General features: G+C 35.7%; 1 long non-coding RNA gene across 1 annotated transcript in view; it reads right to left on the bottom strand.

Annotated features, from left to right (window-relative positions):
• LOC110217263 (uncharacterized) overlaps positions 1–16,824 on the bottom strand; it is a 31,472-nt gene extending 14,648 nt beyond the window's left edge. The window contains exon 1 of the long non-coding RNA XR_013487531.1: positions 16,443–16,824. This is a non-coding gene — a long non-coding RNA (uncharacterized LOC110217263). The remainder of the gene's footprint in view (positions 1–16,442) is intronic.
• Positions 16,825–24,654: the final 7,830 nt, after the last annotated feature.

A 24,654-nucleotide genomic window follows, 5' to 3' on the forward strand; every position in this document is an offset into this window, starting at 1 on the left:
ATCAATTTCTGTTTTGTGTATGTGTGTGAGTAAAGAGATAAGTAAGGGCTTTGTGGTGGGGACAGGAATGCAATCAGAAACTACTAGCCTGCGGTCTCCTACACATTCACACTTTCTCTAAACTTTTGGTACCTCCTTGAGGATTATCAAAGCATAGTAAGAAAAATGGTAAAGGGCACGATGAGAATTAAAAGACCAAGAAAAAGTAGATGTGCATTTATCCTGAACCTCAGAAAGACACAGCGAGGAGCATCTAGGTGGCTCAGTGGATAGAGCACCGGCCTTGATATCAGGAGGACCTGAGTTCAAATCCGGCCTCAGACCAAACACTTGACACTCACTAGCTGTGTGACCCTGGGCAAGTCACTTAACCCCAATTGCCTAAAAACAAAACAAAAATTTAGAAAAAAGAAAGACACAGAGAGAGGTGTGGAGGGTGTGTCTGTCTCTTGTTCTTTTCAACTGAGAAGAGATTAAAAAACAGTCATTTATACTAATTCAACTAGGAATGGGATGGAGACTCTACATTGAGAAGAATGAGGAAGAGCTATCCTACAAATAGCTTTAGTGGCAACAGTTTAGTGGATAAAAAACAGACCCAAGAAGATAATAAATAGTGACGCCTTTTCCCATAGTCAATCTAGGTGGTCTGGCTTTAAGGGAGTGATAAAACTCAGCTAAAGGAGCAGCAGTAAGAAGAAGCAGGGCAGAGCTTGAAACATGGCAGCTAAGAAGACTGACATGGTATCTGCAGTAACCCAACTGTGGAGGCAAGAAGCTTTTTGAGAGGTAGTCTAACAAGGCACTTCTTCATCTGAAAAGATGAGTTTCTCTGGGGGAGAATTTATTCCATTTCCCCCCTGGTATGTGAGTTTGTGGGAGATTGTTTATGGATGCCATAAATGGTCTTACTGCATCGGTTTCCCTTATTATTTTGCTAGTTTGTTTCAATTAAATACTTTGCTATTTGATTTGTGGTTCCTGTCTGGCCTATGAGTTCTCTGCAGTGTAATGAGGCTTGAGTCATATGTTTCCCCTAAAATGAGGTGAAGGAACTCAGGGACCATAGGGCTAAGTGCAATACCTAGAGACATGGTGTTTATACAAGATATGACTGATTCCTGTGTGTTGTTTGTGAAAGCAGGGATGTGATCCTGTCAGGGATGGTTTGTGCCTGTTTCAGTTTAGAGGAGCAGGGCTTTTTATTGTGGTTTTTCGTTTTTTGTTTTTACTGTTTGCTATGTTTCCTAAGCAAGCTTCCATATTATTTTCAAATAATGGTTATCATTATCCCCTCTTGCCAATGCTTATTCCCTTAGCTGTTCTTATCTTACTGTTATCCAATCTCTAGTGTCAAATGATAGTAGAGACAGGGATCATCCTAGCATCAGTACTGTCAAAGTTGGCCATGACTCCTATGCTGCTAGGGGCAGCAAACATCTTTATTTTGTTCAATGTGAACATGAGTGAGCATTTAGTGAAAAGAACTAATATCAACTTCTATTTGAAGTTAAATCTGTTAAAAAGAAGCTTCTGAGAATGAAATAATGTCACAAGTAAGAGATCCAACTGGCATAAAAGGTTTGAAGATTGTAAGGAAGATGTCCAGGAAGATTCACAAAGCAGCTATTCAATCACTCACAAAACTGATGAAAATGTAGAAAAGGTCAGAGACGAGATATGTTCAAATAGATGATTAACTGTGAGAATGATAGCTGAGGATTATAGTTCAATAAAAAGTCATTCTGTAGGAAAACTTAAACACTATGCAAGAGCCTAAGAAAATGGTAATATTTTGAAATGGTGATGACTTAAGATTTTTTGTAACATTTTAAAAGGGAAACAAGACAGAATTAATTTAAAAAAAAAAGATTAACCATGGACAAAACATACTGTTTCTATTATCTGCAAGCAAAGTAATTAAGTTTGTAGTGACAACTCCAGAATGCTCAAGGGTCAAAAAGGCATGTATCAAAGTCTCAAGTGAAGATAGTACTGGTGTCTCTTTGACCTCAATGATTATTCATGCCGAATTCATCCCACAAGATCAGTCAATCAGCTTTGTTTTGCAGAAATTCTGGAACATTTGAGAGATTCTGTCTGATGTAAAAGGAATGAACCGTGGACTCACAGTTGCTACTTATGTTTTTCCCCTGACAGTTATTCCATATGAGTGTATAAAGTCAACATGTTTGACTGAAGCTAATATTAACCTACCTTGGTGATTTGCTATCATCAGCCTTGGCTCTGAATGATTCTAGATTCTTGACAAAAAAAATCAAACTGACCCTTATAGGACAAATATTTGGGAGTAAGGTGGGCAGGTAGGTGGTATAGTGGATAGAGCACTGGGCCAGCAGTCAAGAAGACTCATCTTCCTAAGTTCAAACCTGGCTCAGACAAGTACTAGCTGTGTGACTTTGGGCAAATCACTTAATCCTGTTTGCCTCAGTTTCCTCATCTATAAAATAAACTGCAGAAGGAAATGGTAAACCATTCCAGTGTCTTTGCCAAGAAAACCACAATTGGGTCACAAAGATTTGGACGTGACTGAAAATGATTAAACAACTTCAGGGTGGGGAGAGAAGGTCAAGGACTAGGGAGAAAAAAACAAACCTAGATTCATGGCAGAATTCTCAGTTATAAGCAAACACATGTTGATATAAACCTTTATGAGTGCTAAACTGCCTTGTGAGGGAAGCATTGAGGGCATATTCTCTTCAAGCCCTATATAGAATGAGAGTCCCAGATGATCTTAGAAAATGGAGTTATCTGCCAAAGAATTTTAACTAGAGTGAAAAGAGTCAGAGACCGAAAAAAAAATGGAATTCAGAAAGCAATGTTTCCAACATTGACATGAAGCTGAGCAGTACAGACTTCCAGCCAGGAAAAAAAAACAAGGGACAGATTCAACTGGAGGAGCTGAAAGGCAGTCTGTGCCTAGAACACAAACAGCTCTGACAGCTGGGGCAACATTCAGCAGAGGCCTGAGACAATTACTGAAGTAACAGAATCAACTGAAGATCACTGCCCCAAACCTACAAAGCATTTATCCCAGAAATGAGTCTTTTCACCCATATCGAAGCAAATAACCTGGAAGAGGCAGTAGGCATCGAAGATGTTTGTATTAGCCCTCTGGGGCATTTGCAGAAGTATCGGGTGGGTGGGCAACACACTTGCATGAAAGTTTGATTCCATGGTTCACATTTCTGCAAGCAAACAGCAGAGATGTGCCATTCCAGCTCTACATTCTCTGTGTGTGTGTATGTATGTATGTGTGTGTGTGTGTGTGTGTGTGTGTGTGTGTGTGTGTGTGTGTGTATGATCTCTCTATACCTGAATTGTGGCTGACATTCTACAGGGATCTTTCCTGCTGTCATCCTTCTAAAACAAACAAACAAACAAACCAAACCAAAACAAAACATGTCAGTCCACTCTCCCTAATTCTTTACATGAACTTCAAAAGAGGTTTGGTTTCTCTTAGGGTGAGCTGGAAGCTCCATCTTAGACCTTTAACTACAGTTAAACCCAGACTCTATCCTCATTGGTTTTCAATAAGGAAAAATAAGAAATATAGGCCTACTCAAAGTGAACCAGACTAGCTAAGAAATAATAGGGAAGACAGCTGTGTTTCATAAATCATATTTAGGGAAACTATACATGAAAAGCTGTATTAGATTCTACCCATATTAAAATGAGGTTTAACACCTCAGAAGGTTTCCAGCCCATGGTACAGACTGTACTCAGGTTTGTAGAAATGCTGAATTTGTCACTGGGCATTGTCAGTTGTTTTTGTTTAAATCTTTTTTTCTTTATTACAAGTGAAAAAGGAATTACTACAAGTTATCATGTGGTTAAAAAAAAAAGCCCAAAGACTTAAACAAGAGATATGCACGCTGAAATTCTATTAGAAATAGTTTTTTTTAAATACCAAAAAAAAATTAAATTGGATAAGCCGACTGAATAAATTAAAAGAAGTACCAAATTCAGTATAAAAAAAACATGGAAAGAGACAAAAGACAAATTAATTGCTATATAAAGCAATTAATGAAAATTAAAAGCAAGGAAAACATAATAATAAAGATCAACAAACAATACTAAAAATAATACCCCAAAGGCAGCATGGAATGATTGACAGAAAATTGGCCTTGCAGTCACAAAGACTTAGGATGGAAGTCTTACCCATGACATATCTGATGTGACCTTGGGCAAGTCACTAAACCTCTGAGTGGTCTATTCTTCTAATGAGTCATAGTTTTTGATCTACATCAGTGATAGGAGTTTCCACAGCAGGAAATTATTGCCTGGATGAAATTGTAAGACTCCAATAATACTTACATTTACTCTGGACCTTAAGGCTTACACAGCAATTTCTTCAGGATAACCATATGAGGGTTTACACAAGATTCACTGAGTCCTCTGCTGATGAAGATCCCCACTCCTCTAGTTGCAGAGGCCGAAATTTTCAAGTGGCGACAAAGCTTGAAGTGAACAGTTCCGTACCATTCTTCTGATCATTGTCTTTGGATGATAGACCTACTGCATCATAAGGCCCCCAGTTTTCTAGCTATTTTGGAACTAACAAAGGTTTTGGAGTCAGGAAAACCAGAGTTCAAAACTAACCTCAGAAACTTAATACCTGTGTGACCCTGGATAAGTCACTTAACTACTGTTTGACTTGGTTTCCTCAATTGTAAAATGAGGATGATAGCAGCACCTCCCTCACAGGGTTGCTGTGAGGGTCAAATAAGATAAATTGATAAAGTGCTTAGCAGAGCACCTAGTACATGCTTATAAATTATGATAATAATTATAATCATCATCATCATTATCATTATCATCAGAGTGTGTGCTAGGTTAGCATAGTCTTCAAGAACTATTATCCATGCCACAGAAAGGCATGGAAGTACAGGTTTAGTGGAGAAAAACCATGGCTTGAGGGACATAATTGTGAAATTTAAAAATTACAGAGAAGAAACATATTTATGTTGAGAAAGAAAAAAGAAATCTATTAAAATATGACCATTAGAATATCATTGGTTTTCATCTCAATAACACAAGAAAGGCTAGCAAAACTGGCAAAGATAGACACAAGGGATATAACAAGCCCAGAAAATCATTCATTCTGTAAATTTGAGATTTTGCTTAATGGCAAAAGAATATCATTCGAACACAATCTTGAAGAATTTAGCAACAGAAACCTCAAAATGAAGACAAAAAATTGAGGAGAAATAGCAGATTCTTTAATATGTGTTTGTTTACATACATGTGTACAAACATATGCTTATTACTCCCCAAATCATGAAGATCATGAAGTAAGATATAAGATAATGTAAATAAAATAGGATTAAAAAGAATGGGCTTTGAGAGTTTTTGAAAGTGCATTAATAAAAGTAGGAAGATTAAGCTGTACCCAGACAGGTAAAATAACAGAAAGACATCTAAACGTGACTAGAAATAATAACAAAGTAAAATGTCTACCTTAGGAAAAAGGAGGTCAAGCCATATGCCAGAAACTTGAAAGAAAGAAAAATATTTGGTGCATTATTTAGTTTAAATATTTATGTATGAATAAGATTAACTCCCTTCAAGGGATATCAAGGCAAAAAAATAAAATTTAACATTTTGAACATTAATTATGTTCAGAATTACCACAGTAGGAGAAAAGGATACATAGAACAAATCAAAAGCAAAATCCATGAATAGGTTATTATAGGAACTATGTTTAATTTAAGCAGAAAACATTGGAATGGAAGTTAAAAAGTATAATTTGAGACTTTGAGTAAGATGGAGGACTGAGAGGTTGTCAAGATAGTCTAGTTTCTAGTTTCTCAATATCTTCTTCAAAAATAGCCAGAGAAATGAAAGAAACAGAACTCTAAGAAGCACCCAACAGCAAATTGCTTTTTTGTTTTAAATAATACAAAAACAAAAGTCCTGATATAATGAAAACAATTACAGAAAAACAGAAGGGAAAATATGAGAAATACACTCAAACGCTATCAGCTGAAGATCTAGAAACCAAAGTAGAATTTTCCAATAAACATGGATAATACACTGAAAGAATAAAAAAAATAAAATAAAATTAGCAAAAATATTATGAAATGAAATAAAAGACGTGAGGGTGGCTCAAAAAAATCCAATGAAGATGATGTTGAAACTCAGCAATTCAGGAACATTTATGAAAGATGTAAATGATTCAATGGACTTGCTGAGAATCAATCATTTTATGTATTCAGAATGGTAGGAAAAAAGAATAGGGCAAAGAAATGTGGAAGGGGACAATCAAAAATTGTTACTAATGACTCAGAGTGAAAAGGGGGCAAAGATGTCCAGTCTTTTCAAAATTTAGTGTAATATATGAGTTTGTGTATTAAAGTGGAGTTACTATTAATGAAATTAAGAAGATAATTTTTTATTTTAATATTGCTCATATTCTAGCTCATAAATAATATATTCATAAAGATAAAACAGAACAGTATATTAAGAGATAAATAAAATTTAGCAAGAATTTAAATATAAGTAGAGTGAGCATTGACTCTGAAGTCAGAGGTCCTGTGTTCAAATTTTACCCCTGATGTTTACTACCTGTGTGACCTTCACTTAACCTTCTTGGCCTTCAGTTTGCTTGTTGGAAAAATGAGAGGTTTGAATGAAAGGTTAGAACAGATGAGGCCTCTCTGGTCCCTTCTGTCTCTAGATCCATGATCTTATGATCAGTTTCTTTCATATAAAGAATGATAAAATCCACCTGACTTACAGCTGGAGAAGGAAATGACAAGACATCCTGGTATCTTTGCTAAGAAAACACCAAATGGGGTCCCAAAGAGTCAGACATGACTGAAATGACTCTACAAAAGGAAGAATAGAAAAACTAGAACAGAAATACAGTAAAAACAAAACAAAACAAATAATGTATTAGCTCTGAGCAGGAGAGACTGAATTGGGGAGAGTCCTAGGAAGAATTGTTCCCGGGTCTAAATTATTGGCTCCACGTGGTGGGTGATGCCAAATCTTTATGATTCAAAGCCAATCTTTCTATGTAAAAAAGGCGACCACAAGCAACAACATTATCAGCAATGCCAGGGCCGCATTAACGATGATGTTATTTCCTGCATTGTCACAGATCCTCACCATACATACGGCAGTATTGTACCATCATAGATAAGGCCCTGTGCCATCCTTCACTTAATGTTCCCTGGCCCATCAACCAAGGTTTCCCCCTCCCTGGGAACCCTGTGGCAGTGGTGGTGGTGAAATGCAAAATTTTTACGTAGTAAGTTGCCTCTAAAGGATTGCCCCCTTCTTCTGCAGAGTCTAGTTAGATGCTTTCACTTCCCCCTTTTCATAAAGCAAGCTCCCTTCCAACAATGTCACTTTTTGGTCCTCCCAGCCCTCTGTGGGAGGAGTTACAAAATATCACTGGGTGTTGCACCTATATCAATGTAGAACGGCCAATCACTGGGATGTTATGGTAACCAATGGCCTACAGAGGTCCTGTCCCTACCATCTCTCCCCCACTTCTCTTCTCTACCCTATCTCTGCCTATTGCCTGCAACTCCTGGGTCACAAGTTTTTCTTTATGCTGGAGCAGGACAGTTGCCAACACCAGGGCATAAGCCTTTCTGCCTTATGTTAGGGCAGGCTATTGACATAGTTTTGAGCACCATTGGGCTTCAATGGCTGAAGCCTAACTGTGCACTGCTTTGGCAAGCCTGAGTCTATCAAGTCATGTAGAAGGTTGCTACAATCTGCCTTAATGCTGCCCTCCTGTGCTCAGCACGAGGTCTGTAGGTGTTGCTAATATTGAGGTCTGACTCTGCCCTGCCCTGGCTGGTCCACCACAGTTGATGAAATTAGGAGCTGTCATACCAGACAGATAAAGCAATGCTGAAAGATTGGGTTCCCTTTTCTGTCAGTGGCCAACCTCTCCAATGCAAGGAATTCCTTCTGCTCTCAGTAAAGCTCTAATGAGGTATCCAAGAGATCCTGACGTCTCAGATTTATGGGTTTGCCCCCACTGGAGGCTGACGAGAATACCTGGGGTCTAAGCTCTGCAGAAGCTCCTCTCACTGGAAGCTCCAGAGAGAGATAATTATAACTCACAATTCACATTTCAGGCGTGAGAGTGGAAACTTTTAAACTGATGTAGCACCCCTGCTTACTCTCAGCAAATTAGCTAGGGTGCAATTGGCACATTTGTCCACGACTCCAATTCTAGAGATGTTTTTGGACACTTGGGGAGAAAGAAAAAAAGCATTGTTGTTTCAAGTGCCTCCCCTAATTTTTTTAAGTAAAAAGATAAAATAATTTATTTGATTTAAAAAAAAACTTATTTTTTAACACATTCTGTAGGTAAGTGTAACTCTAGCTCTCTTACCTCTGTTTACTCCCTTCCTATTTACTAGAAAAATAATCTATTCCAAGGCTTTCAGAATACTTCCAGCCAAAAGGAAAAGCATTTTTATTTACTAAGTCATTGTGGTTATAATAGTATAATTATAGAGTTTTGATGTATATTTAAGTAGATAGATTTTGAAACACAAATATATAAAATAATATATTAGGGCCCTGGTAATGAAATGTTTTTCCAAATGTCAAACAGAATTTGTAAACTGTCGTATTCTTTCCCTATTGTTATTGTGTCCTTATAATTTGAACATATCTCTAGTTTAATTACATAGAAAGTTTTTCTAGTATTTTTTAAAAAAGGTTTTGTTGATGTGTTTTGTTTTTATATTACATTTATAGATTTATAAACATTTACAAATCACTCTCACTTTGTGAGAGGTCTCTTGTGACAAAGTAAAATAATCAAGACTGATAATACTAGGGACCTCATCTGAAAGTGCATTCAACAATTACATCTGCACCACTCATCACCTCTCTTTTTAACAAATGAACAGAAATCTCTTTTTTTCTCCTTCCCATCACCTCCCTCATTAAAAAAAAAAAAGAAAAATTTCATGTGACAATTTGCATATTTAAGCAAAACAAATTTACTCAATGGCCACATACAAAAATATTTGTGTCATTTTGCATCCTAAATTCATCACCTCTCAGTAATGGATGGCCTGTTTTATCACTGGTCCTTTGGAATTATGAATGAAATTGTTTTGATTATAGTTCTCATAGCTTTTAAAGATATTTCTTTTTATAGTGTTTTCATTGTATCAATTGTTTTCCTGGTTCTGTTCATTTTATTCTTTATCAGTTTATACAAGTTTCCAAAATTGTTTATTTTTATAATATTGATGTTGTTCAGTCATTTTCCAGTTGTGTCCAACTCTTTGTGACCTTCTTTGGGGTTTTCTTGGGCAAAGATGCTAGAATGACTTGCCATTTCCTTCTCCAGCTCATTTTACAGTTGGGGAACTGAGGTAAACAGGGGTAAGTGACTGGCTTGGGATCACACAGCTAGTAAATGTCTGAGGTGGGATTTGAACTCATAAAGATGAGACTTGCAGACTCCAGTCCCAGCACTCTATCTACTGCACCACCTTTATAATGTTCTGCTCACCTCACTTTGCATCAGTTCATAGAAATCTTTTTATGTTTTTTTTAAAATCATCTGTTTCTCCATTTCTTATAGCATATTAGTATTCCATCACATTCACATACCACTACATATTCAGTCATTCCTCAATTGATGGGCATTTCCTTGGTTTCAAATCTTTTTTTTTGTTTGTTTGTTTCCCTACCACAAAAAGAGCTTCCCTTTGACCACTGTTGGGCTTATACTCAAGAGATATCAGAGCAAGAAAAAAGGTCTCCTATGTATAAAATATTGATAGCAGCCCTTTTTTGTGGTAACCCAAATATTTGTACCAAATAATCACAACAAACATCATGTGACAACATTGTGATTGTCTTCTCACAAATTTAAAACAAGCAAATACACAAAACTCAAATGATTCTTTCAGCCCAGCTGTTAGATGATTCTAAAATTCTCAGAATCTGCATTAGTTTGCATTCTCTTATGGTTAGTGCCCTTATGCCATCCATCAATTGCTTGGCTATGTTTAAATGCAATTATAGAACAGGATTGCTTGTTCAGCTCTCTGTCATTTCCAAAAAGTCATTCAAAACCAAGCAGCTCTTTCCCAGTTCACACACAAATATGACTTCCTTAAAGCTGGGAGGAATCTTCTTTCAGTAGACAATTGGGTGATAATAGTTATTAGTAATAAAAGGCATGGAGTCCTAGCAAGGGAAGGGCACATCTCAGCCTTTAATATTTGTCTTTTTATTTTTATTCTTTTTACTGATGGGGAAAAAAAAATCACCATCAAGCTCCCCTCCCCCAATTCAATTCCTCTTGGCTGCTTTGTAGGTTAACTGAGCTGAAGGGGTCTGAGTAGAACTAAGAGGAGGTTTAAATCACCAAGCTGGAAGTCCTTGGGAGACAATAGCCAAGGGGCCTAAAAGATAGTTTACCACAATTATCTGCAGGGTATAGTTCTTCAGGACACAGAGCATATTCACATCTATCCCTCTTTGTTAAATGGCCACAGACAGTTTATTCTCTAATATCCCAGGAGTGGGAGGTGCCACACAGTAAGCAACCATCCCCACTAGAGGCCTAACCAAAAGCACTGCTAGAAACATAAAGGCTAATCCAGGCTTGCCTTTATCTGCACTGCCTAGCCTCCACTTCAGCATGCTCATTATCTTACACTCTTGGACAATTACACCTATTTTTTTTTTTTGTGTTGGGCCTGACTCAAGCTAAGTCCCCTATTAATTCATGTTTCTTGTTGGAATAAAATGAGACATTTCAGCTTTATTGCATGGAATATTTTAATGTTACTGTTTTTTTTGTTTGTTTTTGTTTTTTTTGCTACGAAATGGGGTTAAGTGACTTGCCCAGGATCACACAGCTAGTTAAGTGTTAAGTATCTGAGGCCAGATTTTTTTTTAACAAACAAGAAATTATTATGTATATTCTTTTAAACCAACCATTGTCATCCTTCAACAAGCTTACTTTAAAGAATTTATATAAGCAAACAGCAACAAAAAAATTTGAAACATTCAAATCATTAGATACAATACCTGGATCCCATTGGGCAGAAGGATACAGTGGAATGAGCTCTATCTCCAAGGATATTCCTACATCCACTATATTCCCACTTTTAATTATATCTTACCAGCACATTGTTAAAATGTTTACTGTCAATAGTTATAATTTACTATAAATATGTAGTATTATTTTATTAAACTTACATTTTTATAATGCTTGATCATTTCAAGTCATTCTGTTATAAGGCCCCTTACCTTGTTCCTCCCATGATTCATTTCAAAATGCCTTTGTGTTGCTTCTAAAGTACTTTTTCTTTTTACTTTTATGTATTTATTTATGTATTTATTTATTTATTTATTCATTCATTCATTTATCTATTTATTTATTTATTATCTATCTACCCATCTATCTATTTATTTATTCATTCATTCATTCATTTATTTACTTACTTACTTACTTATTTATTTATTTATTTGTTTGTTTGTTTATTTATTTATTTTTAGTTTTCAACATGCACTTCCACAAGATTTTGAGTTCCAAGGTTTCTCCCCATCTGTCCCTCCCCCCCCACCCCATGATGGCCTGCATTCTGATTCCCCCTTCACTCAATCTGTTCTCTCTTCTATTATACCCCACCCCTCTCTTATCCCCTCCCACTTCTATTTTCCTGTAGGGCAGGATAGATTTCTATATCCCTTTGCCTGTGTATCTTATTTCCCAGTTGCATGTAAATACAATTTCTAACATTTGTTTCTAAAACTTTGAGTTCCAAATTGTCTCCCCTCCTCCCTCTCCACTCACCCTCATTGAGAAGGCAAGCAATTTGACATAGGCTACACACGTGCAGTCATGCAAAACACTTCCATAATAGTAACCTTGTGAAAGACTATAATTCCCTCCATCCTATCCTGGCCTCCATTTACTTTATTTTCTCTTTTGTCCCTGTCCCTCCTCAAAAGTGTTTGCTTCTGATTACCCCCTTCTCCAATCTGCCCTCTCTTCTATCACCCCTCTCTCTCTTATCCCCTTCCCCCTACTTTCCTTTAGGGTAAAATAGATTTCCATACCCAATTGGGTATGCATGTTATTCCCTCCTTAAGCCAAATCCAATGACAGTAAAGTTCACTCATTCCTTCTCACCTCCCCCTTCTTCCCCTCCACTGTAAAAGCTTTTTCTTGCCTCTTTCATGTGAGATAATTTACCCCATTCTACCTCCCCCTTTCTCTTTCTCCCAGTACATTCCTTTCTCACTCCTTAATTTTCATTTTTGTAGATATCATCCCTTCCTGATCAATTCAGCCTGTGCCCTCTGTCTATATATCTATATCTATCTATCTATCTATCTATCTATCTATCTATCTATCTATCTATATATATTTTCTCTCCACCTACCCTAATAATGTGAGGCCAGATTTGAACTCAGGTCCTTCTGACTCCAGAGCTGTTGCTCTATCCACTGCACCACCTAGCTATCTTACTTTTTTTTTATATCTTCTAAGTTATCCTTCATTTCTGTATATTTGCATTCCCAATCTATTGTTCTTTCTCACTCTTTTTTTTTTTTTTTGTGAGGCTTGCCATTGTAGATTCAAGTTTTTCAATTCTGGTCACTTTTTTGCTGTTCGGGACATGAATTCTGCTCACATAATTCTCATTTCTCTTTTAAGCCACTCAGGAATGTGTTGTTATACCATAATATCCCTGAATTCCATAGGATCTTCTGCCTTATTAAATGCTGGTTCATTTTACTTTATTTTGCAGTATTTCTTCATATATGCTTGAAACTCATTAAGTGGACCATATTTTCCTGTGTTGTTTTTTTTTCCTATTGATTTATCTGTTTATGTTCAAGGTCTTTGAATTTTCCTGAAATATTTAGTATTTTCAACTCACTCCCTCCTTTTATTTTCCTTATTGCTCACTTCCTGATTCCTTCTCCTCTGATTATGGTTTTCTTAGGGACTGGATCCAGAGTGTCTCAGCTTCCCTCCCCACCACCCCATTGAGCAATTAACAGTTTGCCAGCCCAGATCTTTGCCCTGTCTCCCTTTTGAGTAGTCGGAATGGCCCCATCTGGGTGCTAAGCTCTTTCTCTCAGGCTTGGTGGAGAACCACACACCTACCCACACTTATGGTTTCTTGTCCTGGTGACCTGTCCTACTTCCTCTGTTCCTCAGTTCTCTGGTCTGGCACTAGCAGTTCAGAGCCCACTTTCCCCAGTACAAGCAGCTCAGAGCTTTGCAGAACTGGTGCTTGCAGGTTGCAGCTCCTGGCAGACTTTTGTTCCTGAAGGGCTCTGGACAAAATGGCTGTCAAGACCCAAGGAAACTTTTGCAACCTGGAACTGAGGTCTGGATGGCACTAGAAAGAGGGAAGAGGAGCCAGGGTGAAGGGTTGGGTCTTGATGTAAGCCTGTACTGTATCCTTGGATTTGCTAATGCAAACTTGTTACTGGTAGCATTGTGGGTGGGGGAGGGGTGCTGATTGATCTTAGGATCAGTGAGCATCAGTTTCTATTTTGTTTTTAACCTCCTTTTGGATTCTAAGTGCCCTAGACTATGCAGCCAGATGAAGTTCTTTTATATTTGGTGCATAATTTCTCTCTCAGATAGGTTTGAGAGGTCTTGGTAATTAGATAAAAGTCCAGTTTGTCATCTTTTTGCTCATGTGACCCAGAACCTCACATTTAATATTTAATGCATTCTACTTCACTTCAGTCACACACAAATATGGCCACATTCTAGATTATGTCATTATTTGATAAAATGAGATCATATTTGTAAAGTGTTCTGCAAACTTTATCATGCTATATGAATACAATTATTATTGTTGTTATTATTAATACACACTTCCTATTTTGGATGCTGAGATTCTCCTTCAATCTTCTTTCCACAATCTTCCATAACCCATAATTTGATTTCTTTTTGAACTATTTTATTTCCCTTCACTCATCCTGAACCTAGTCTTTAACCTTATGATTTTCAGGTCCTCAAGCCCTCTTGTTTCTGTCAGCCAATCACTATTACTTTACTTCTCTCATTTCCCTACAGTTCAGCCTGTATTCCTGAGTCAGCTATAACACAGATATGTTTACTATTACCTAAAATCCCTTGTCCCCCTAACTTTCTACTATTTCTACTCTGACAATTCCCAGTTGTGTAAAACCACTACTATTAGCTTCCAGGATGCTCAGTACCACTAAATAATGTCACAAAATAGCTGATTTTGTTCATTGTATGTTGTTGCTGTTATAAAACTTCAGCTGAGTCTTCACTGTAACTCAGAAAACTTATATCTTTTACTCAATTCCCTATTATATTGCCCAAAGCATTATTTCTAAAATTCCTGTAGCTTAACATTCTTCTTTTCTCATCCCTGTTCAAAACCTTAGTATATTACCTTGCCTCCTATTTCACTGAGAAAATCATAGCCCTTTTACTTCCCTCTTTACCACAAAACCTCTATCTTTATCTATCTTATTTTCCTACCTCTTTCTGAAGAGGTGGTAGCTATTCATTCCACAAATAATCCCTGTACTCATATGCACTCAATCCCATTCCTTTCTGTTTATTTCAGGGATAGCCTTTATTAATCTTTCCTTCTGTCTCTTCTGGGTTAAATCTCTCCCTCTCTACTGCCACTCCTTCCTCCTCCATCCTCCCCCACCCCCCTCCAGTTTATTAGGACCATACTCAGATGTCTCTTATTCTAAAGCAAAACAAAACAAAAAACCCTTCCCATAACAGTATTAGTCCCTCCAAGCTATCAATTTACCTCTTCTTCTTCTTGCTATCAAGCTATTAGTAGAATAGTCTATATTTGCTATCCTTACTGCCCTATCACCTATACTCCTATCTCATTCCCTTGAAACTGGTTTTCATCTCCACATCGTTACTGAGTCTGTTTTTTCAAAGATAATAGTTAGTCAATAAACATTTATTAAGCACTTACAATGTGCCAGATACTGTGCTAAGTGCTAGAGATACAAATATAAAAAAGAAAGACAGCTCATTGCTTATTGACATTATGGAGAAGTCTAAAGGAATGTGGTTGAGTGGGAAATGAGCAAAAAGATACAAGAAGCTAACTAGATCAAGTTTATTTAAACAATATGAAGATAGCAAGAAATAAATGTCAAATTTCCAAGTGAGGAGGACCCACAGATAAAAGAATTTTGGGGATCCAGTGTTATTAAAATCTCTTCAGTGATATAGAAATTCCCTTAAAGGCAAAAATGCGCAACTTTGAAATGGAGGAAAAAGTAAATTGGGAAATTTAGAGTAAGGAGAGACATTGCTGCTTCAGCGTCTTATTGATACAGTTATCTTGCAGCATTCAAGCCTTCATTGACTCATTTCTGTTCTGGTGCATTTCTCCCACCTATATGGCTCAGGGGGGGCCATTCTTTCACCTAACAAGGCAGCTGTTCATCCTCAAACCCAATCCAGTCAACTAAGCATTGAGGCCACTTAATGGAAATCCTCCATCTTCCAACTCTTAATTTTAGATCCCCCAAACCTTTGACGTTAGATCCCTTCCTACCCTTGAGCTACCACGGGTGACTTTGCCCTGACCTATACCTTACACCTATTTCTAGTCTCCCATTTTCCCACCTTTGCATATTAGACCATTGCAGCTCATAACCACAGCTTTATAATACAGCAGCCACCAGACCCACCACCCATCACCACAACCTTAGTGCTCATCTCAAGTTAATTTTAAGCTTCTGGAGCTCTGGAATCTGACATTTATGGAGCTATGTGGGTTTCTACACCAAAGTTCCAGATTCTAGGAGCCATTAAGCTGATTGCTCTTCTCTACAGCTGTGGCCTCCCATAGCTGTTAGGTTGACCACCCACTTCCATAGTTTCAGGCACCAGATACATTTAGACAACCACAAACACTGTCCACATCCATTATTATCACTTTAAGTTCCTGACCTTAAGACTGGAGCTTTCTTAGATTCTTGTATTTGTAGCTGTTACTTCCAAGTCCAAAGAAGGTCACCTAGGTCCCTTCTCCCTGATGCTAAAACTTCTTCTGCATTCTCAGCTCCAACTGCCACCCAGTACACTTTTCCCAAACTTGTAGCCACAGCCACTGCCATATCTAATTGGCAATACTAATAAAAGCTAAGAAAAAATATGGCACAAAAAGAATTCTATACTAAAATAAGATCCAAGGCATAAAATTTCCTCTGAAATACAAACTGAAAAACAGATGGATATGTTTGACATAATACCAAAGAATAAGATGAATTAGATAATATATTAAAGACATCCTGAAAGATAAGAAGCAAAAAAAAAAAAAAGAAAATGGAACAATTAGGGGACATAGAAAGTAGCAATATTTAAAAGCATCAACAGGTTTAACAGATAAGAGAATGAACTGGTATTAAAGCCCTTCACCACCTGGTTCAACCTACCTTTCCAGGCCTATTACAAATTCTTCTCCTTCATGAAGTCTACAGTCAAGCCAATCTGGATTTTTCTGTTGTCTTAACACATGCCTTTCCATCTTCTATCTCCATGCCTTTGTACAGCCTTTATCTCATGCCTAAAATGTGCTCCCTCCTTCACTTCTGCCTCTTAGCATGTCTAGGATCCTTTAAAGTTCAACTCAAACACCAGCTGCTCCTTTAAGGGCTTTTCCTGATATCGTTCCACCAAAAGCTAGTGCCTCTCCTGCCTCCAAAACATACTTTGCATATATTTTGCATTTGTTTATTTGTTTTTCTATCTATCTATCTATCTATCTATCTATCTATCTATCTATCTATCTATCTGTCTGTCTGTCTGTCTGTCTATCTACACATAAAAATGCATATAAGTTCCTTAAGGGAAAACACTTTTATTTCTGTCTTTGTCTGCTTAGCACTTGGAACAGTGCTTGGCACATTTTTTTTTTTTTGCCGGGAGGGAGGGTCAGGAGGAGGGAACGTTCTGGTCCTGTGATTTCTTTGGTGTTAGGATCTCCCAGGGAGGAAACTCCATCTACCAATGAAAATCAATCAGCAGTTGTTCTGCAACTTACAGACTTAGAGAATTGCCTGGACACTGAAAGGATAAGTAAATGGACTCGGCATCACATACAGCCAGTTTTTCCAGATGTGGATTTTGAACCCAGGTCTTGTGAAACCTGAGGGCAGCACTCTATTCACTCTGACACAGTGCCTCTCTAAATGGTCAGTTAACAAATTGTCAAGCAATACCAAAATCGAAGAACAAACCCAGAATGTAACAGAACTTAAAAACTACTGGAAGGCCTATTTATATAAGACTTTCCAGAGCAGATAAGAAAGGAAAAATTCTATAAGTGAAGGTAATATATAGAATTCTAGCATAGAAAAATACTAATTACAATTTCCCAAGCCATGTACTTATTAAATTTCAGAATTAGAAAGTTAAAAAAATCAATACTTGAGAAAGAAAAAAGATATTACATGCTTGACTTCTTAAAAACATTAGAAAAAAATGACTTGTTTGTAGGAAAAAATAATTTAAAATTTTAACAAATATACAAACATCTTCCTCCTTTCCTTTCCTGTCTGTGATTTGTCCTCCTCTTCTTCAGCAATACTCCCTATACTATATACTATAGACTGAGAAAGTCCAAGAATTCACAAGACGATATGATGAAACAATTTTAAGGAAATATCTGAGGAAAAATAAGACAAAGGACTAAAAAAGAGAGTTATTTCATGTGAGGATAAAATCACAGAAACATGAAAAAATTTCCCTAAAATTGCACAGTTTGAAAAATATTTGTAATTTATACAAATAAAAATGATGATTTTCAAGGGCAGAGCAAAAAAAAAAAAGAAAATTTAAGAATGAGTGGGCTTCCTAAAAATGGCAAAGAAGAATCTGATCACCATATTTCCAGAAACAGTGCCAGGAAAATTTCTAGAAATATTGAAAAAGAGGACAGATGGCTAAAATGACAGAATTTTTAGGATGCCAACAAGAATCATCCCTAAATTTAACTAACCTAGAAATATTATTGTTGAGATTTAACACTATAGTGACAAGGAGATGAGTTTTTACATACAGCTAAAAATGTGCAGAAAATACATGAAACTCTTTAAATTTTATGACAAAATTCACTTGAAATTTATTCCAAATTCAGTTTTATAGCTAAGCATTTTTAAAAAGAGATGTCAAGAATATGCTGGAAAATGTGGTAGTCTTAAAGCAGTTTTTGACATGCAAACATAGTAAGGTTTGAAAATTTGAAGGAAGTTATAACTGTGAGTAAATGTAAACTTTATATGAAAATGTCAGTGAGTATGAGTGTGTGGCATAGTAGATAAAAAAAAAACTTGTCTCTGTTCATCTTGAACCTTTAACAAATGACGGTCATGTTGTTGTGGGGAAATCACCTGACCTCTTGGTGGCTGAGGAAATTAACATTTAGGATTTTTTTTCAAATTATGAAATAATTTTCTTCCTACAATTCTCTTGCATTGAATGTGTAAGCAAAATCTCTGTAATACATATGTATTGACAAGTAAAACAAATTTTTTGGTTGGCCATGTCCTATATTTTGTCATCAGCCCTCTGGAATGGTAGCTGGTTATTTTGTTGATCTGAATTCCTGAATCTTTCCTGAGATTATCTTTATAGTATTGTTGTTAAGTAGAAATTTTTCTCCTCATTCTACTTACTTAATTTTGTATCAGTTCATAAAAGCCTTCCTAAGTTTTTCTGAAGCTATCCCTTTAATCATTTCTTATAGTACTATAGTATTCCATCATATTTATATATTATAACTTGCTCATTAACTCTCTAAATGATGGGCACTCTCTATTTCTAATTCTTGCCACCACAAAAAGAGCTGCATGAATATTTTTGTACAAATGAGTCCTTTTCTTCTTTTTTTGGATTTCTTTGGGGCTATCTGGTAATAGTATCACTCAGATCAAGAGGCAGGCACAGTTTAATAATATTTGGGCATACTTCAAATTGCTTTCCAGAATGGTTGAACTGGTTCACAGATTTACCAACACTGTATTAACATATTTGTTTTCTTATACCCTTTCCAGCATCTGTTATTTAGCATTTGTCAACTTTTCCAAACTGATGGGTATAAGGGGAAAGTCAGAGTTGTTTTAATTTACATTTCTCTAATTGTTAGTGATTTAGAGCAGAGGTGTCAAAACCACTTTCTGAGGGCCACACTGAAGTCTACACAACTCTACAGTACAACTTGAACCAGATCAAAATGTAAATAGGAAATATTTAACAAAATAAATAAAACTGTAATAGGACATAGGTAATATTCATTTGTGATTTTTCTAAGTCAATATGCACCCACAAGGATCTTTATGTATAATTTAGTGGCCCTTATTTCTATTTGAGTTTGACGCTACTGAGTTAGAGTATTTTTTCAAATGTCTATCGGTGGATTAAATTTTTTTCTCTGAAAACTTTCTTTTCATAACCATTTGTCAATTGAAGAATAACTTTTATTTGCATAAATATGACTCAGTTGCCTATGTTTCTTAGAAATGAGACCTGTAAGTAGTATCAGTCTAAAACCAAGAACAATAATTCCCTGTAATGGAGACAAACTAGAAGCCTTCACAGTAATAGCAAGGGTGAAGCAAGGATGTCCACTATCACCACCGTTATTCAATATTGTACTAGAAATACTAGCTATGGCAATAAGATAAGAAAAAAAAATTAAAGTAATAAGAAAAGGCCATGAAAAAATAAAGCTATTACTCCTCAGAGATGATATGTTGGTATACTTAGAGAACCTTAGTTGACTAAAAATTAGCTGACACAATTAACTTTTGCAAAGTTGTAGGATGTAAAGCAAGCCCACATAAACATCAGAAATATTAATTGCTCATTGGTGGGCTGAGCCAATATAATAAAAATGACAGTTCTACCTAAATTAATTTATTTATTCAATGCCATAACATTCAAACTACCAGTGAATTATTATATAGATCTAGAAAACCATCCAACAAAATTCATCTAGAAGAACAAAAGATAAACATATTAAGGTAACTGATAGAGTGAAAAGTGAAGGAAGTCTAGCAGTAGCAGACTTCAAATTATATTACAAAGTGGTAATCACCGAAACAAACTGTTACGGGATAAGAAATAGAGTGGTTGATCTTTGGAATAGATTGAGAACACAATACATAGTAGTAACTGGCATAGTAATCTGGTTTCTGATAAACTCATATATCCAAGTTTTTGTGGCAAAAACTCACTATTGAACAAAAATTACTGTGAAAACTGGAAAATAGACTGAAAGAAAGTAGTTGTTCATAAACAAAACCAATGCAGTGAAAAATGGAATGAAAGCAGAAAGCTGGGGGAAATTTTTTATAGCAAATTTCTCTGACAAAAATCTCTTTTCCCAAATATATAAGGAACTGACCCAAATTTATAAAAAATGACAGCCATTCCCCAACTAATAAAATGGTTAAAGGTTATGAGCCATTTTCATAAGAAGAAATCAAAGTTGTCAATAGTCATATGAAATGTTCTAAATAATTAATAACTAGAGAAATGAAAATCAAAATAATTCCAAGACACCACCTCATACCTATCACATTGGCTAACATGACAGAAAAGGAAAAAGATAAATGCTGGAAGGGATATAGGAAAACAGGTACACAAATGTACTGTTGGTGAACTTGCAAACTGGTCCAACCACTTTGGAGAACAGTTTGGAACATATGCCCAAAGGGCACAGCAAATTACGGGCACCTTTTGACCTAGCAATATTGCTATTAGATCTGTATCCCAAAGAGATCAAAGGAAAAGGAAAAGAACCTAACTATGCAAAAAATATTTATAATAGCTCTTTTTATGATGGCAAAGAATTGGAAATTGAGACATTGCCCATCAATTGGGGAATGACTGAACAAGTTGTGGTATATGATTGTGATGGAATACTATTGTGCTACAAGAAATGATGAGGGGAATGGTATCAGAAAAACCTGAGAGGACTTATATGAATTGATGCAAATGAAGTGAGCATACCCAGGAATGCAATTTATACAGTAATAGTAATATTGTAATGTTGATCTCCTGTAAAAAAACTCCAGGTACTCTGATCAATGCAATGATCCATGAAATTCCAAAGAATTTATGATGAAGAGAGAGAACTGAGGAACTCTGAGTGCTTATTGAAGCATATTTTCACTTCCTTTACATTCTTGCCTTTTTTTTTTTTGCAACATAATATAGAAATATGTTTTGCATGACTTCACGTGTATAATGGATATCAGATTGCTTGCCTTCTCAATTGGTGGGGAGAGAGAGGATTTGGAACTCGAAATTTAAAAAAAAAACCTGCTGTTTAAAAATTAACAACTAGTAAAAAATTGAAATCTAAAAATATATAATCACATATATAACATACATGCATAATATAATCATAAAAATAAATCATTACCATTAAAAAAGAAATGAGTCCTTTATCAGAGAAACTTACTACACAGATTGCCCTTGTCCCCCATTTAGCCGCTTCTGTTCTAATTTTAGCTACATTGGTTTTGTGTGTATAAAAAAAAATATTTTATCTTTTGTGGTTCTCTCTATCTTTTGTTTGGTCATGAACTCTTCTCCTATTCAGATGATTTCCTCTAATTTGTTTATGTTACTTTTTATGAATAAGTCATACACCCATTTGGAGTTTATCTTGATATGCAATGTGAAATGTCGGTCTATAACTATTTTCTTTTAGAATGCTTTCTAGTTTTCCTAATAGTTAGTATTTCATAGTGAGTTCTTGCCCCAAAATTGGGATCCTCAGGTTCATCAAGCAATAGGCTACATTGATTGTTGCTATGTATTATGTACAACATGTACATAAGTGTTTTTTACTAATCAACATATTTCTTCCCCAATATCCCATTGTTAATTGATAATTACCACTTTGTAGTATGGTTTCAGATCTGACACTACTAGGCCTCTTATTTCCCACTCCCCCCTCTCCCCAATTAATTTTCTTGATATTTGTGACATTTTGATCTTCCAGATGAATTTTATTATTTTTCCTAGTTTTATAAACTAATTCTTTGTCTTTTTGTTTGGTATAGTATTGAGTAAGTTAATTTATGTAAGATCATTTTTATTATATTGGATCAGCTTATCTCGAAACAATTAATATTTCTCTAATTATTTAAATTTATTTTTATTTGTGTAAAAAATCTTTTATAATTGTGTTTATATAGCTCTTGTGTATTTTGACAGGCAAATTCTCAAGTATTTTATATTTTCTGTAATTATTTTAAATGGAGTTTTTCTTTCTATCTCTTCTTGGTGAATTTTGTTGGTAATACATAGAAGTGCTAGTGATTTGTGATAGTGATTTATTTTATGTCCTGCAACTTTGCTGCAGTTGTTAGTTTTTTTCAAATAGTTTCTTTAGTTGACTTGAGTGTTCTCTAAGTAAATCATTACATTATATGAAAAGAATAATAATTTTATTTCCTCTTTGACTATGTTCATGTCCTCAATTATCTTATGACTATAGATACATTGAATAGTAATGGTGATAATGGACATCCTTGCTTTATGCCCAATCTTTCTGGAAAGGCTTCTAGTTTATTCCCATGACATATAATAATGTCTCTTTGTTTTAGACAGACACTACTTATCATATTAAGTAAGAACCCATTTATTCTTGTGCTTTTTAGTTTTTTTTTTTTTAAGTAGGAATGGGTATTGTATGTTCCTAAAAGTTTTTTTTCTGAATCAATTGATATAATCTTATGATTTTAGTTGTTCTTGTTATTAAAATGGTCATTTGTATTTACAGTTTTCCCAATATTGAATGAGCCCTGCATTTTTGGTATAAATTTGTACTGGTCATAGTGCATAACCTTAGTAATACATTCTGTAGTCTCCTTGGGAAGGGAATAAGGATTTGTGTAGTGTCTAATATGTGCCAGACACACTGCTAAGCACTTTTCTTTTTTTTTTTTAAATTTTATTAATTTATTTTGATTTATCAACAATCACTTCCATATGCTTTGAGTTGAAAATTTTTCTCCCCCTTCCTCCCCCACCGAAGACAACACACACTGATATAGGCTTTACATTTACATTCCTATTAAACACATTTTCACATTAGTGAAGTTGTAAGTAAAAATTAAAACCAATAGGAGAAACCATCAGAAAGATGAAGCAAAACTCAACAGAATGTAAAAATAAGTGATAGCGGTTCGACTTCCATAGTTCTTTCTTTGGAAAGCATTTTCCATCCTGAGGCCCCTGGAGATGTCTTAGATCCTTGTAATGGTGAGAAGGGTTCAGTTTAACAATATTAGTCATCGCATAACGTGGCTGTTATTGTGTACAAAGTCCTCTTGGTTCTGCTCACTTCACTCAGCATCAGATCATATAAGTCTTTCCAGGTTTTTCTGAAGTCAGCCTGTTCATCATTTCTTATAGCACAATAGTATTCCATTACATTCATATACCACAACTTGCTCAGCCATTCCCCAATTGATGGGCATCCTCTCAATTTCCAATTCTTTGCCACCACAAAAAAAGAGCTGCTATGAATATTTTTGTATACGTGGGTCCTTTTCCCATTTGTTTGACCTCTTTGGGCTATAGCCCTAGAAGTGCTATTGCTGGATCAAAGGGTATGCACATTTTTGTAGCCCTTTGGGCATAGTTCCAAATTGTTCTCCAAAATGGTTGGATCATTTCACAACTCCACCAACAATGTATTAGTGTTCCAATTTTCCCACATCTTCTCCAACATTTATCATTTTCCTGTTTTGTCATGTTGGCCAATCTGATAGGTGTGATGTGGTACCTCAGAGTTGTTTTGATTTGCATTTCTCTAATCAATAACGATTTAGAGCATTTTTTCATATGACTATAGATGGCTTTAATTTCTTCATCTGAGAACTGTCTGTTCATATCCTTTGACCATTTATCAATTGGGGAATGGCTTGTGTTCTTATAAATTTGTCTTAATTCTCTATATATTTTAGAAATGAGGCCTTTATCAGAGAGACTGGTTGTAAAAATTCTTTCCCAATTTTCTACTTCCTTCTAATCTTAGTTGCATTGGCTTTGTTTGTGCAAAAACTTTTCAATTTAATGTAATCAAAATTATCCATTTTGCTTTTCATAATGTTCTCTATCTCCTGTTTGGTCATGAATTCTTCTGTTCTCCATAGATCTGATAGGTAAACTATTCCTTGTTCTCCCAGTTTACTTATGGTATCAGCCTTTATATCTAAGTCATGAACCCATTTTGACTTTATTTTGGTATATGGTGTGAGATTTGGGTCTATGCCTAGTTTCTGCCATACTCTTTTCCAGTTTTCCCAGCAGTTTTTTTCAAAGAGTGGGTTCTTATCCCAGAAGCTGGGGTCTTTGGGTTTATCAAATAATAGATTACTATAGTCATTGACTACTGTGTCTTGCATATTTAACCTATTCCACTGATCCACCTCCCTATTTCTTAGCCAGTACCAAGCAGTTTTGATGATTGCTGCTTTATAATACAATTTAAGATCTGGAATTGCTAGGCCACCTTCCCCTGCATTTCTTTTCATTAGTTCCTTTGATATTCTGGACTTTTAGTTTTTCCAAATGAATCTTGTTATTATTTTTTCTAACTCTATAAAATAATTTTTGGTAGT

The sequence above is a fragment of the Phascolarctos cinereus genome, unplaced genomic scaffold (genome assembly GCF_003287225.1).
Source record: "Phascolarctos cinereus isolate Bilbo 61053 unplaced genomic scaffold, phaCin_HiC Scaffold_5;HRSCAF=322, whole genome shotgun sequence".
Lineage (NCBI taxonomy): Eukaryota > Metazoa > Chordata > Mammalia > Diprotodontia > Phascolarctidae > Phascolarctos > Phascolarctos cinereus.